Genomic DNA, 13,605 nt, shown 5'->3' on the forward strand with positions numbered 1-13,605 from the left:
AAGTCTTAAAAGATGCTTTAGGAAGAAGAAAGAGGGGCTCAGTGGGAACTAAGCCTGTAAATTCACAATTACTATCAGCGTGTTAAAATCTGCAAGAGTTCTTGAAGTAGAAAACCTTTTTTTAAACTTTGCTATTACTCAGTGTTTCCCAAGCTCATTTAACCACAAAACCGTTTCCCATTGAATCCATAATGCATTTCGGGTGGATCCCTGCCAGGATCGAAGTCTCTTTATTAGCAGCTGCCCTTCAGTGCAGCTGGAGGGGCTGGGGGGCGGGGGGCGGGGCAGCAGCTTGCTCACTCAGACTCTCGGGCTGGATGCGCGAAGCCACTGGGTTCCGGTCTGTCCTGGCTCCCAGTTCACCACTGAGTGCAATTCACATTAGCAACTGTGATCCACAAAGCCATTTTGGCCCTTGGTTAAGTGAAGTAATTTGGATCTCAGCGGTGCTTTTAATGGCTTCTAATTTCACTCATAAAATTTTTCAATCATAAAAAATCCTCATTTTTAGTACCGAATAGGGAATTTTGTCAGCAAATCACTTGATCTACAGTCACTAAGGTGATTTCAAAGAGCCCCTTCCATCTGGCCGGTCTTCCTGCTCGCCACCTTGCCAAGACCACATCATGTACTCAGCCTTTCTATTTGGAAGCAGGAGCTAGATGCTTTCATGTTTAGCACATACTGAGTTTGTCCGTCTCTTGGTTTACCCTGGCATGTTGTACTCCCATTAGATGTACGTCCTTAAACGCTAAACAACATACTACAGACATAGCCATGCTCCCTCGGTGCTGTGGTTTGAGACTACATCTCCCTGACAATTTATATGTTAGATCTTGAATTATGATGTGGTGATGTCACAAAGGAGGGACTCTGGGGGAAGGTATTAAGTAGCTCCCATCTTGGTGAGTGACTGAGTCTGTCCTCACAGACGGGGTCAATGTCATTATAGAAGAAGTTAGAGACAGGTGCCTGGGGCTTCTCATAAGGACCCTGAATTCATTCCCTTTGCTCTTCTATCCACTCACCATTTAAAGACACAGAGTGCAGAGTGTAGTAATGACACAGTGCACCAGACACTAATCTGTAAGAACCTTGGGACTGGACTTCCTGGCCTCCAGAACCATGAGAAATCAATTCCATGGAAATCAGTTCCAGGCCAGCCTGGTCTACAAAGTGAGTCCAGGACAGCCAAGGCTACACTGAGAAACCCTGTTTTGAAGGAAAAAAAAAAAAGCCCCTCCCCCAAAAAGATGTTTTTGGTATGTCGGCAGCAATAGATTAAAGACACTACATATTTGGTCAAATGCTTTGAACATGGTGCCTGTCTTGTTTGTGTGTTTTGTTTTTAAGGGAGAGGAACAAATGAAAAAAGAAAGAAAGAAGAAAAGGCAGGGTGGGAGGGAACAAAGGGTGTTGCTGGTGGAAATCAAAGTTAAAATACAGCCTTGGGCTTACACTTGAATGACTGGCACTGGGTCAAAATGGTACCTGTGGGTTTTGTCTCATATTTTAAAATTATATTTGGAAAAAATAACTATTTTCAAAAGTGTTTGTAGTGAGTTCAAGGCCAGCCTGGTCTACAAAGTGAGTGCAGGATAGCCAAGGCTAACACAGAGAGACTCTGTCTCAAAAATGAAACAAAAACAAACAAACCAACCAAAAGTATTTGTAAATCAAAGACCCTAGGAGAAAAAAAAATAACAAATACAGTACTAGGTCCCACTGGATTCTCACTGAAGAAATCCTGACTCAATTCACATCGCTTCATGCTACATTCTGTCATCTTCTAAACTACTAGTTAGACAAAGTAATTATGAATTAGAAGGAAAGTGACATCACACACTATTAGCATACAGAAAGGTCCAGGTGCTGAATAGCACCCACGGGCAAGAAGGTAGTCAGTTATTATGATGCTACACAAATAACAAGAATTTCACTTGGAAAATACAGAAATGCAGGAGGGTCTGTTTGTAGGGAAGAAGGGAACAGGTGAGAAAGAAGAGAAAGTAAGTACTGTGAGGGTTAATGTAAGCAAAGTACGTGGACACACATACAGGGGATGCCAGAATGGACTCCATCATTTGGTATGCTAACTAAAACAATTGGTAAGATATTTAAATATATATATGTCAAGTTTCTTGCTTTGAAAAAGCATATCAATATACCACAATATTATTTATTTAACTCTGAGTCCTCTGGTAAAGCAAAAGGATTGATTCGTGCTAAGTAGGGGATCTATCAAAGTGTAAACTGAAAAAGCAAAGGATATAAACTAAATGTGATGGACCATGCCTCTAGTGTCTGCACCTAGAGGAGGGAGGAGTATGCGAGTTCCAGAGCTGCCTAGCTGAGTAGTACGCCCTAGATCAGCTGAGCTACACAGCAAGATGCCATGCGTGCTAGGCACACAGTCTACCAACTGAGCCGCATCATCACTCCCAAGACTTCAGTTCTTATTATCCCTTGTCCTTTTCTGCCTTTAAATTTCTTAATTTATAACACCAGTTTTCATGCAGCATTTTTTCTTCTTCTTTTTATTATAATTTATGCACATTACATCCTGATTGTAATCTCTTCACTCTTATCTTCCTGTTCTCGCCCTCACTCCCTTTTCGGACCTATTCCCTTCCCTTTGACCTCTGATAGGTGGGGTTCTCCTCCCCTTACCATCTGACCTCAGCCTATCAGGTCTCATCTGGATAGCCCGCATCCCTTTCCTCTGTGTTCCCGTGGGGCCTCTCCCCTAAGGGGCAGTGATCAAATCTAGGGCACCAGAGTTCTTGTCCGAGGCAGTCCCATGCTCCCCATCCTACCTCCCCATGTGGAGAATGAGATGTCCATTGGCTACACCTTATCAGGGGGTCTAGGCCCCCTGCCTGTTTGCAATGTCCTTGGTTGGTGCATCAGTTTGTGCATCATTTTTTTTTTAATCAGAAAGTGGGAAACTTAACCACACGATGCACAATGATGAGCATCTGGGGAAATCAAACCTGGCTTTCTGAGCTTCCGTTAACACATGTTTATCCTGGGCTGCAGATATGGCTCAGCAGGAGAGTTCCAAGACGGAGCGCCTATCATACACTGTATCCGATCTACGGCATGGAGACCAGGGACCGGATTGGGAGCCAGAGACTGCAAGAACTGGAGAACACTAGGTGAGTGGGGTCCCGCACAGTGCAGACCACAGGCGGGCTTGGCCCTGGGTCAAACAACAGCCCACGAAGGATCTGAACCCACCCTCCAGGCTTTGGAACAGAACCTACCTGTGGACTGCAGCCAGCCTCTATAGCCCAGGCGCAGTGTGTGCGAAGGTGGAACACCGGAGTTCATGGCCTGGTGAAGTCTCAGGGAAACAAGTGCATCTGTCCTCGGACACCCCCACCTGCCTGACCCCAGTCCATGGGAAGCCCTGGAGGCCGCAGCGAAGCCCATGGTGCCCAGCAACAGTGTGCAGCGCAGTCTGGGCAGGTCCGGCTGGAGCCAGGCAGTAGACATCAGCAGACTGAGCCTGCAAAATTGGGCTGATAGGACCCTGGCAGGACAGTCCCCATGGCCCAGCAGGGACTCCCACGCTCGTGGGATAAGCTGGACTGCCCTGAGGGTCTGGAAGGGGGTCTGAATTGCAGCCACAGCTCAGTGGAACTGAACCGCCAAAAGTGCGCAATCGAGACTGGTCCGCTATCTAGACTGATCCAGGCAGGAACATGTCTGCGGACCATAGTGGTCCGGGACTGGAAAATTAAGCAGATAAAGCCGCAATCCCTATGACCAGGCAAGGACTCCCACACTTGTGGAAGAATCTGGACTGCCATGGGGGTCCAGAAGGTGGTCTGAATTGCGGCCACGGCTCAGTGGGATGGAACCTCCAGGGGCACAACCTAGACTGGTCCTCTATCCAGACTGGTCCGGGTGGGAACCTGTTTTCAGGCCATGGCGGTCAGCGCCTGGACAATTGGGCCTCATGCTATCCCCCTTTCTCTCTAAAAACAGTGCCTTCTCCTACGTTATCACCTTTTAAAACATCTGGGCCATTCTGTTTAATATGAGCCTACTGGAAATGCAACATAATAATAGAGCCTCAGCAACTGAAGAGAATAAGCGAACGTTCTGCCTGACTCGGTGTCTCTCCCAGGTGCCATTTGCAAAACCTGGGCCAGGGAGCCATATACACAGCTGCTGCTGTTCTGATTGAGTCCTTGTTGGAGATAAAGAAGCTATTGGGCTCTCTCACCTCCACTGCATCCGTCCCACCCTGGGTGTTGCCAGGTCCTGTCTTCCAACATCTATCTGGAGGTTGTGGCCACCAGAAAACCAACTCCACAGCAAAGCAAATTTGTAGACCAGAAGTGGTGCCTTCCGTTTTAGAAAAGTCGTCCACCGAGATTTGGTCAAAAACAAAACATCTGTCAGGGAACAGCTGGTCTCATTCCTCACTCCAAGCTGTGTACTTGACACTGCTCCACTTAAAAGTGCTACTGACTTCTGGAGTGCAGGGTGAGCTGAAAGCCTTCACTCTCTAGCTTGCTAAGCCACGAGAGCATCTCTGACATCAAAAGGTAATGCCATTCACCTGGCTAATCATACTGTAAGCCAGAAATTCTTCATTCCTCTGTGTCAGAGTCAGTTCTGCCTTGTGTGTCTCTGTTGAAAGCATCACCTGCCCCTCATCTTCACATCACTTCTAGCCCAACATGCTCGTATAGGGCAGCTAGTACTATATGCCAACCTGACTGGGCTACTCAGGAGGCTCAGACATCTGGTCAGTGTTATTCCAAGCATGTCTGGAAGGCTATTTCTGAATAGTATCAGCATTTATATCAGTAGGTCGTAAAAAAACAGATGACCCTCTTAGATGTAGGTGGAGCCCAGCCCTCTGGTTGAAGATCTAGTCAGAACTTAATAACAGTTAACTCTTTTAATAAAATAATGCCTTCTACCTGAATGCCTCAGTTGGGATATGGTCTTTTCTTGCCTTTGAGCTTGAACTGAAATGTTGGCTTTTCTTGTGTCTCCATCCATCCACCTTCACGGTAGAGCTTAAACCACGAGCTCTACTGGGTCTCAGACCTGTGGGTAGAGACTGGAACCACAGCTGCCAGCAGCTGTCTTCTGCCCTCAGCTCCTGACTGCAGGCCTTGAGATGTGTCAGCCTGAATAACCAAATGAGTTGCTCTCGAGAGATCTCTCAGTGTGTGTGGACTGTGGGGCACCTAGCTATTTCAGTTAGCCTTCTAACATCTCAGGGCCACTGCCACCTTTCCCTGTCCCACTTTCAATAGAACACTGAGAGGAGGTGGTCTCAGACTACTCATTTGACACAGTACCACCTTGCCTCAAATCCTTACAGGCTGCTTGTTCATCTCAAGTAAAGGGACCCAAGAACCCACAGAGCCTGCATGTTCTCACAGTTGGGACCCTTCCCTTGGCTACAATCATATTTGGCTTTCTTTGTCTAATGGTCCTACCTCAGAAGCTTTGAGATGGCCTAAATTTAATTTTTCCTTTACAGTCTCTGCCTAAAGACATTTCCACAACAGCCAAAACCCACATTTCCAGGCCAATGATGCCGTTGCACAGTGCCTGCTGAATTTTCCATACTTACCAGATGCAACTGAAGGTGACCTGTGGATGTTATTTATGGGATATCATTTCCCACAGCTTGTCAGTCATCCTACGGCTGTCCTCACGGTAGCCCCTGTGCCATCAAGACTGAAAATAAGAACTTTCCAGGAAATATTACAAATCTACAGATATTCCATCTCAAGAAAATTATGTAAATAAAACAATACAGATTAATATAAAAGAATAGTAAAACACAGTACATTTTGTTTAAAGTAAAGGGCAAATAATGTAAGTAGAAAAATACAAATTCAATATTTCAAAAAGTTTAAGGAGTTTCTGATATAGATCACAGTTAGAGAGACAACAGTACAGACCCTATACATAGAACTTGATACAGGTCCATGCTTTGAAGCCACCACATGGAGGCTGGAGAAATGACTCAGTGAATAAAGTAAATCCTAAAAATCATCACACATGGGATAACATGGTATAAAACTATCAATCAGTTAATTCTCAAGAAAACATAAAGCTATGAATGAAGAAATTATTAGCAATCTTTCCTTTTCTATTTAAAGAGAAAATATAAACATAATATAAACTATATAGTACATAGCATAAAACCAGGAAATAGACAAATATTAAAATGTAATATACTTTATATTTATATATTTATTTAATGTTTTTATATTTCCTGATGTTATGATGTGATGAAGAGAATGATCATGATCTCTGTCTCTCTCTCTGTTGTGTTTATGTGCATGTGTGTGGTGTGTGTATATGTCTGTGAATATTATATGTGTATTACATGTGCATGGGAATGTAGGGGGCCAGAGGTCAATGTTGGGTGTCTTCCTCAGCTTCTCTCTCTCTGCCTTTCTTCTGAAACAGGATCTTTCAAAGAACTTGAGGCTAGACCGGCTGGCCAGTGATCTCCTGTCTCTGCTTCTCCCAGTGCGAGGTCACAGGTGCACAGCAGAATGCCCGTGGAGCTGTTTGTTTTAATCAGACCCACCTGCTTTCACAGCAAGCACTTTACCCACTCTGCAACTTCCCCTGTCCAAAGATGTGTGTTTTTAAAATAAGTAATGTTTTAAAAGAGATTAGCACATAGTTATTTCAGTAGCTGGCCCATTCACATTAAAAACTAAAACACAGAAAACACCTAAAGGAAATAGACTAACATATTAGAGGCAGGAACTGCCTTTAGAGATATATCTTTTCTTTCTTAGCGCTTGACTAATTTTTTTTTTTATGGAAGAACATCAACTTTATTTTTAAGATAAAGTAAGGATGTTTGCTCGCCAAAGACTTATCTTCCCTTCTCAAACCATTGCATGAAGTACCTGACAGTTTTGACAGATGTAACACAAAGTCCCCGTGACAGTTCCTGCTCAAGCACTGAAAATAAGCCGGGGCAAGGCTGTGACGGATGGGAAACTGGTTTTTATTTGTACATGTCTCCAACCTTCTCCTTTGATTGTGTTCTCCCTCTTGTGTAGGCTTTGCTTCCCTTATCCTACCCTTCCTTCCCTTTCATGCAGCACCTTTCCCTATTTTTAAATCCTTTAAGTCTTCCCAAACAGACACATGCTATTGTTTCATTTTTAACCAAGTGGTGATTCACATTCAAGTCTTCACTCCCCTTAAGTCCAGAGAAAGCACTCCAGCCCTGACCCTCTCACCTTCACTCTGCCTTGCTTCCCTGGGCAGAAAGAACAAGGTGCCTAGAAACACCACACACACACACACACACACACACACACACACACACACAAACACACACACACACCATTGTTCTCAACACTCATTCCTGGGCTACCACAATCCACACCTCAGGAAAAAAAAACCCTCATCTCTTTTGTCCTCTGCCTAGTCTGCACACAGGCTCAGAAGCACACTTCTACCTACATCCTAACAACCTGAAGTTTAACAAATGTTTCTGTCCTTTACTCCTCCGTATTCCTGCCCAAAACCCAGCACTTTCACAAGAAAGTGAAAGAATGGCCTATTCATTGGCACAGCTCCCTAAAGCTCAGCCTCTCTCTAAATATGGTCCATTTTGTTAAACCACAGTGTAAATATCACAGAAGATCTCCTCACTGTTCAAACTTACCTTGTGTTGGTCGGCTTTCCATCTCTATGACAAAATGCCCATGAGAACCAGTGTGAAGGAAGAAAGGCTTACTGCCTCACAGGTTCAGAGGTTTCAGCTGATGCTCAGCTTGTTTTTCTGCTCTGAAGCCTGAGTGGAGGAGAACATCACAGTGGGGAACATGGAGCAGAGCAAGGCTGGTCCCTCCTCAAGGTGAGGAAGCAAGAAGAGAGAAAGAAAGAGAGAGGAAGAATCTAGGCATATGATTACTCCTAAACACCCTTAGTGATCTGTTTCCTCCAGCTAGGCTCTGCCTCCTAATGTTTTACCACCTTCCAAGAGGATCACCAGCTGACAACCAAGTCTGTAGCACATGATTTTGAGGATATAGTCGAACCCTAAAAATAGCCTATAAAATATGAAAAATGAAAAATATCATTGGATCTAACACTCAAAATATTCATCAGTGACTTTTTAAGGTAGTGAAAACAGTAGCATCCTTTTATGCCTATTAAATGACTATGAAGCCTACTTCAAAAGAAATGGCTCTTTGCCTTGAAAGAATCTGAATTGTCCCCATGCAGTGGGATTACAGGAAATTCAGACTCAAAATCAATAAAGAAACTAGAAAAATCCATGAATAACTGAAAATCACATAGCATGCTTGTTGGTAAGCCATGGACTCAAGAAGAAATCACAACAGAAAACTGTTTTAAATTCAGTGATAGCAAAATGTGAAACATTGAAATCTGTAGGATGCCAGGAAAGCAGGACATAGGTAAAGTTCTGCAAAGTAGAGAAGATGGCTCGGTCAGTAAAGAACCAGCCTTGAAAACATGAGGACCAGAGTCCAGAACCACAGCACTCCCATAAAAGCTAGACTCAGTGGCACATGCCTGCAATCCCAGTGGTGGGGAGGCAGAAACAGGAAATCCTTAGGGCTTGCTGGCCAACCAGTCTGTCCAGTTGGTGAGCTCCATGTTTAGTGAGAGACACTGAAGAAGAAAGGTAAGAGGGACAGAGACAGAGAAAAGAAAATTATATAGTATATAGTCAGTATTACATAATGATGTTTTAGCCAGCCACATACCATATATATAATAGTTATCACATAAGACTACATCACTTAATGACGTTGTACCATTCTGGTCTGTGTATGGGCACACTATGGAGATCACACAACAACAACATCATAATTTTTTGCCATAGTCAAGTGACACATAGCTGCTTCAAATAAAATATCTAAAGTCAATTAGCTAAGTTTTTTTTCCTGAAGAAGCTAGAATCATAATAATAAAGTGAGCCATGGACACTAAGGGAAGTAGCAGGTGCAGATAAGAAGAAGCTCACAGAGTTAGGGAAAGAGCAGAGGACAGAAAAATCAACAAAGCCAAAGTTAGTTTTGTTTAAAATGAGTAAAGGCCAAAAAGGCTTGGAAAGAAAAAATGATCTTGACTGACCTGTAGGTCCTGTGATGCTAATGCAAAATTAAATGAACAATATGAAAAACCTTATGTCAGAACACTTGAGGAAGTCCCTGAGCAACACTGTTTAAAGACAGAACTCTGGAGAAAGTGTCACAGGAAGAATAAGATCCCTTGAGAATATAACTCTGTTAAAGAAATTGAAAGTTGATTTACAGAATATCCTAGGACCAGAATCCACTAGTGAATTCCAGTAAAATTTTAAGAAAGAAATAATTGCAACAACATTCAAACCTGTTCAGTGTGTAAAGAGGAAATATTTCCCAGATTGACTTATAAAACCAATGCAAACATTGAGGAAAAGGTACTACAAGAAGCTCCAGATTAATATTTGTCATAAACAGAAAGAAAAATATTTAATAAAATATTTAAAAATCAGTTCAGCAATATATCAAAAGGATCATATCTCAATACACAGTGAGATTTATTCTAGGAATGCAAATCAGTTTAACATTCAAAAGGCAAATTATATATAATTTAATATATAAGTTTGAATAGATCTCCCCCAGAATATATTTGGTATAAATTAATTCCCAATGCACCAGATTGCTGTATGCCAAGAGAGGCTTGCCAGTCATAGGAGCTCCACCTTCATGAGTGAAGCATGCTGCCATGAAATGGGCTGCAGGAGTGGTTTATCTCTCCCTTGACCTGTTATGTTCTACCATGTCAGTATACACCAACAAGGCTGCCACCTTGATCTTGAACACTCCAGCTTCCAGAACAGTGAGAAGAAATTCTCGTTCTTTATATATACTAGCCTATGACAATCTGCTATAAATGTGCAGACAAACTGAGGCATTGCAATTCACCACATTAACAAAATGAAAGATCAGAACATGCAATGAACTCAGATCATAAGGAAAAAGTATTTGAGAAAAGGCAACAGTAGACCATAAATAAAGCCATTAGCAAGCCTGTAAGAATAGGTATTTTCTCAATTGGATTAAATATGTCTATAAAAAAATCAGTTACTATCATTCCTAATGTTGGACTATTATATCCTCTCTCTCTCTATGATGAGAATATAAAAACAATGTTATGATGTCCATGCTTACTATGTCTGTCCAATATTAGATTACATTAAAATAATTGTTAAATAGATTAGAGAAATGATAGATAGATAGATAGATAGATAGATAGATAGATAGAAAAATAGATGATAGATAGATAGATATCATTGTAACAATTGGAAAGAAAAACAAAAGTTTTTTGCAGACAAAGTAGTTTTGTGCTTAGATATACAAAGGACTCAACAAATGGCTAGAACGGATTCAGTTTAATGTGATTGTTAGATACAAGGTCAACTCACAAAAATCAATTGTATTTCTCTAAATTAGAAACAAGCAATTGAAAATTAAATTTTAGGAAGCTACCATGTATAATAGTATGAAATAACATTAAATGCTTTTGAATAAATTTAATTTTAAGACCATGTAAAGGCTCTAAAAGAACAGTGCTGATATAAACAAGACATAATAAATGAAGACAAACACGATGTTTTGTGAAATATAAACCTCAATAGTATTGAAATTTCTTTCTTTCTACGTTGGCCTTTAGTTTTGCTGCACAACCAACAGATGTTGAAGAGTCAAGTATCTGTTTTTATCACTACAACAAACACCTGAGAGAATTAATTTAGAATAAGAGAAAGTTTATTTTGGCTCACAGTTTTAGAGGACCCAGTCCATGTTGTGTTAGCTCCGTGTTTTTGGGACCACAGCAAGGAACAACAATGTAGCAGAACTCTAATCCTAGACATGGAACAAAAGAAAAAAAGAGGAAGCCAGAGTCCCAAAATATACCCAAGAATGCACTGCCATGACTTAAAAACTATCCAAAGGCCCCACCTCTTAGAGACCTCTTCACTTCTCTGCATTTACACACTGTGGCCAAACTTTTGATGCACAGCCTTTACATACAAGTAAGATAAAAGCTTTAAAAGGAGATGTTCAGACAGTGGATCCAAGGTGGTGGCACCTAGCTTGCATGGTGTGCTTGCAAGACCACAGTGACTGCAGAGCAAGCCAGAGACCATGCTTTGAACTCTAAAACAACAATGTCTGTGTTTTCCAGCTGAGAAAAAGCCCATGGGTGCTTAAATGCCAGTTCCAGCCTCTACTCACCCAGCTATTCTCACCATCCTGGGTTCCAGGGGCACAGGGTTCCAGCCTTTGGACACCAGACTCCCAGGATCCAGGGAAATGGTCCCAGGCCATGGTCCAGGTCTCCACCCATCTCAGACCTCAGGGACACACAGGACCTCAGTCCAAGATGGTGGAGCCCAGCTCACTTGGTGTCTTGGCAGCTTGAGCTCAGAGACCAGGGGGCAATTGAGCAGCAGGCCTGCTTACTCTGGGAGTTCCCCAGCTGAGATGAGGGCACCTGGGTTCCTAAGGAAACGTAATGGTCCTCAGGATCATACAGGCTAGACACTCCCACTCTAATCCCCTGCCTATGGGTCTAATTGAGACACAGCCATGTGAAGAGACTGGATCTATTCCCTAAGATCCAGCAGCTAGTCCACAACCATATCCACCATTCCAAGGAGAACTGATCCAGGAATATCGAGCCTCCTGCCCAGGACTCTTCCCACAGTCTCAAGAAATCCAGCAGGTACCAGAAACAATTGGATGACTAAAGTCCAGGATAAGAACAAAATCGACAAAATCCAGGGCAATAGGGCACCTCCAGAACCCACATATCTGACAGCAAACAGCCCTGGATACCCTAACACAGCTGAAACACAAGAAAATGATCTTAAGCCTATGCTTATGAAGATTATAGAGATCTTTAAAGAAGAAAAGAATAAATTCCTTAAAGAAATGCAGGAGAATACTATCAAACAAGTTAGAGGCCTTTAAAGAGGAAAGGAATAAATCACTTACAGACATACAGGAAAACACAAACAAAAAGGTAAAGGAAATGAGTTAAACAGTTCAATACCAGAAATTGGCAATTGAAACAATAAAGAAAACACAAAAACTGAGGAAATCCTAGAAATAGAAAACTTAGGAAAGAAAACAGGAACTACAGAGGTAGGCATTATCAACAGATTACAAGAGATAGAGGAAATAATCTCAGGTGTAGAACATGCAATTGAAGAAATCAATACATCTGTCAAAGAAAATATTACATCTAAAATATCCTGTCACAAAACATCCAAGAAATCAATGATACTATGAAAACAATGAACCCTAAGAATAATACGAATAGAAGAAAGAAGGTTCCTAACTTCAAGGCCCAAAAAATATTTTCAACAAAATCATAGAAGAAATTTTCCCCAACCTAAAGAAAGAAAAGCCTATAAATATACAAGAGGCCTACAGAACACCAAATGGATTGGACCAGAAAAGAAAATCCATCTGCAGCCTAATAACCAAAATTCTAAATAGACAGGGCAAAGAAAAATATTAAAAGCTGCAAGGGGAAAAGGCTAAGTAACATATAAAGACAAACCTATTAGAATCTCTTCAGATTTCTCAAGAGAGACTCTAAATACCAGTAGGGCCTGAACTGATGTCTTCCAGACCCTAAGAGATCACAGATGTCAGCCCAGACTACTATATCCAGCAAAACTTTCAACTACCATAGTGGAGAAAATATTCCATGAGTGTAGGAACCAGGCCCGACTGGGCTGCCTGTCTGTCTTGCTGTTTCACGTCCTGTTTCTAGCAGCTTCCATGTCTGTGTTTATCTTGGTTAGCCAGTCATGTTTACTGCTCTGAGAACGCACCCCTCCCTTCCTCTAGACTTGTCCTCCTGTGTGCAATCACCTCTTGAGGGATTTCACCTGGGAGGAGGATTCCTGTTTTGCTGCCTATGAGAAGGCTCTTTGGAACTCTGGAGAGAAGAATAAACCGCTGCCTCGGCTGCTGCTGCAGCTGCTGCTCTCTTAGCACGAAGGACCCGCTGTGTTATTGTGTGTGTGTGCACACGCGTGCGTGTGTGTGTGTGTGTGTGTGTGTGTGTGTGTGTGTGTGTGTGCATGAGTTAAATCCGCAGTCCCTCACCCTCAACTCAGTACCGCGGTGGCACGGGCACCACACATGAGAAAACCAAATTTAAACAATATCTACACACAAACCCAGCCCTACAGAAGATACTGGGAGGAAAACTCCAACTGAAGGAAGTAAACTACACCCAAGAAAAGACGGGAAATAAATAACTCCACTGCAGCAAAAACCAAAAGAAGAGAAACACACAAATACTCTTCAGTCACCAACACTGAGATAACAGGAGCTAGAAACCACTGGTTATTAAAATCTCTCAACATCAACTGACTTAATTCCCCCTATTTAAAAAAACACATGCTAACAGAATGAAAACATAAACAGGATCCATCATTCTGCTATATACAAGAAACACACTTTAGCAACAAAAAAAATAGATATTATGTCAGAGCAAAGGTCTGGAAAAGGGGTTTTCAAACAAACAGACTCAAGAAGCAAGCTTGAGTAGCCA

General features: G+C 42.2%; 1 long non-coding RNA gene across 1 annotated transcript in view; it reads right to left on the bottom strand.

The window, feature by feature from the left end:
* LOC311597794 overlaps positions 1-13,605 on the bottom strand; it is an 82,627-nt gene that overhangs the window by 12,748 nt on the left and 56,274 nt on the right. The window contains exon 2 of the long non-coding RNA XR_014779353.1: positions 5,606-5,712. This is a non-coding gene — a long non-coding RNA (uncharacterized lncRNA). The remainder of the gene's footprint in view (positions 1-5,605; positions 5,713-13,605) is intronic.

The sequence above is a fragment of the Acomys minous genome (assembly GCF_964271855.1).
Source record: "Acomys minous genome assembly, chromosome: 5".
NCBI lineage: Eukaryota > Metazoa > Chordata > Mammalia > Rodentia > Muridae > Acomys > Acomys minous.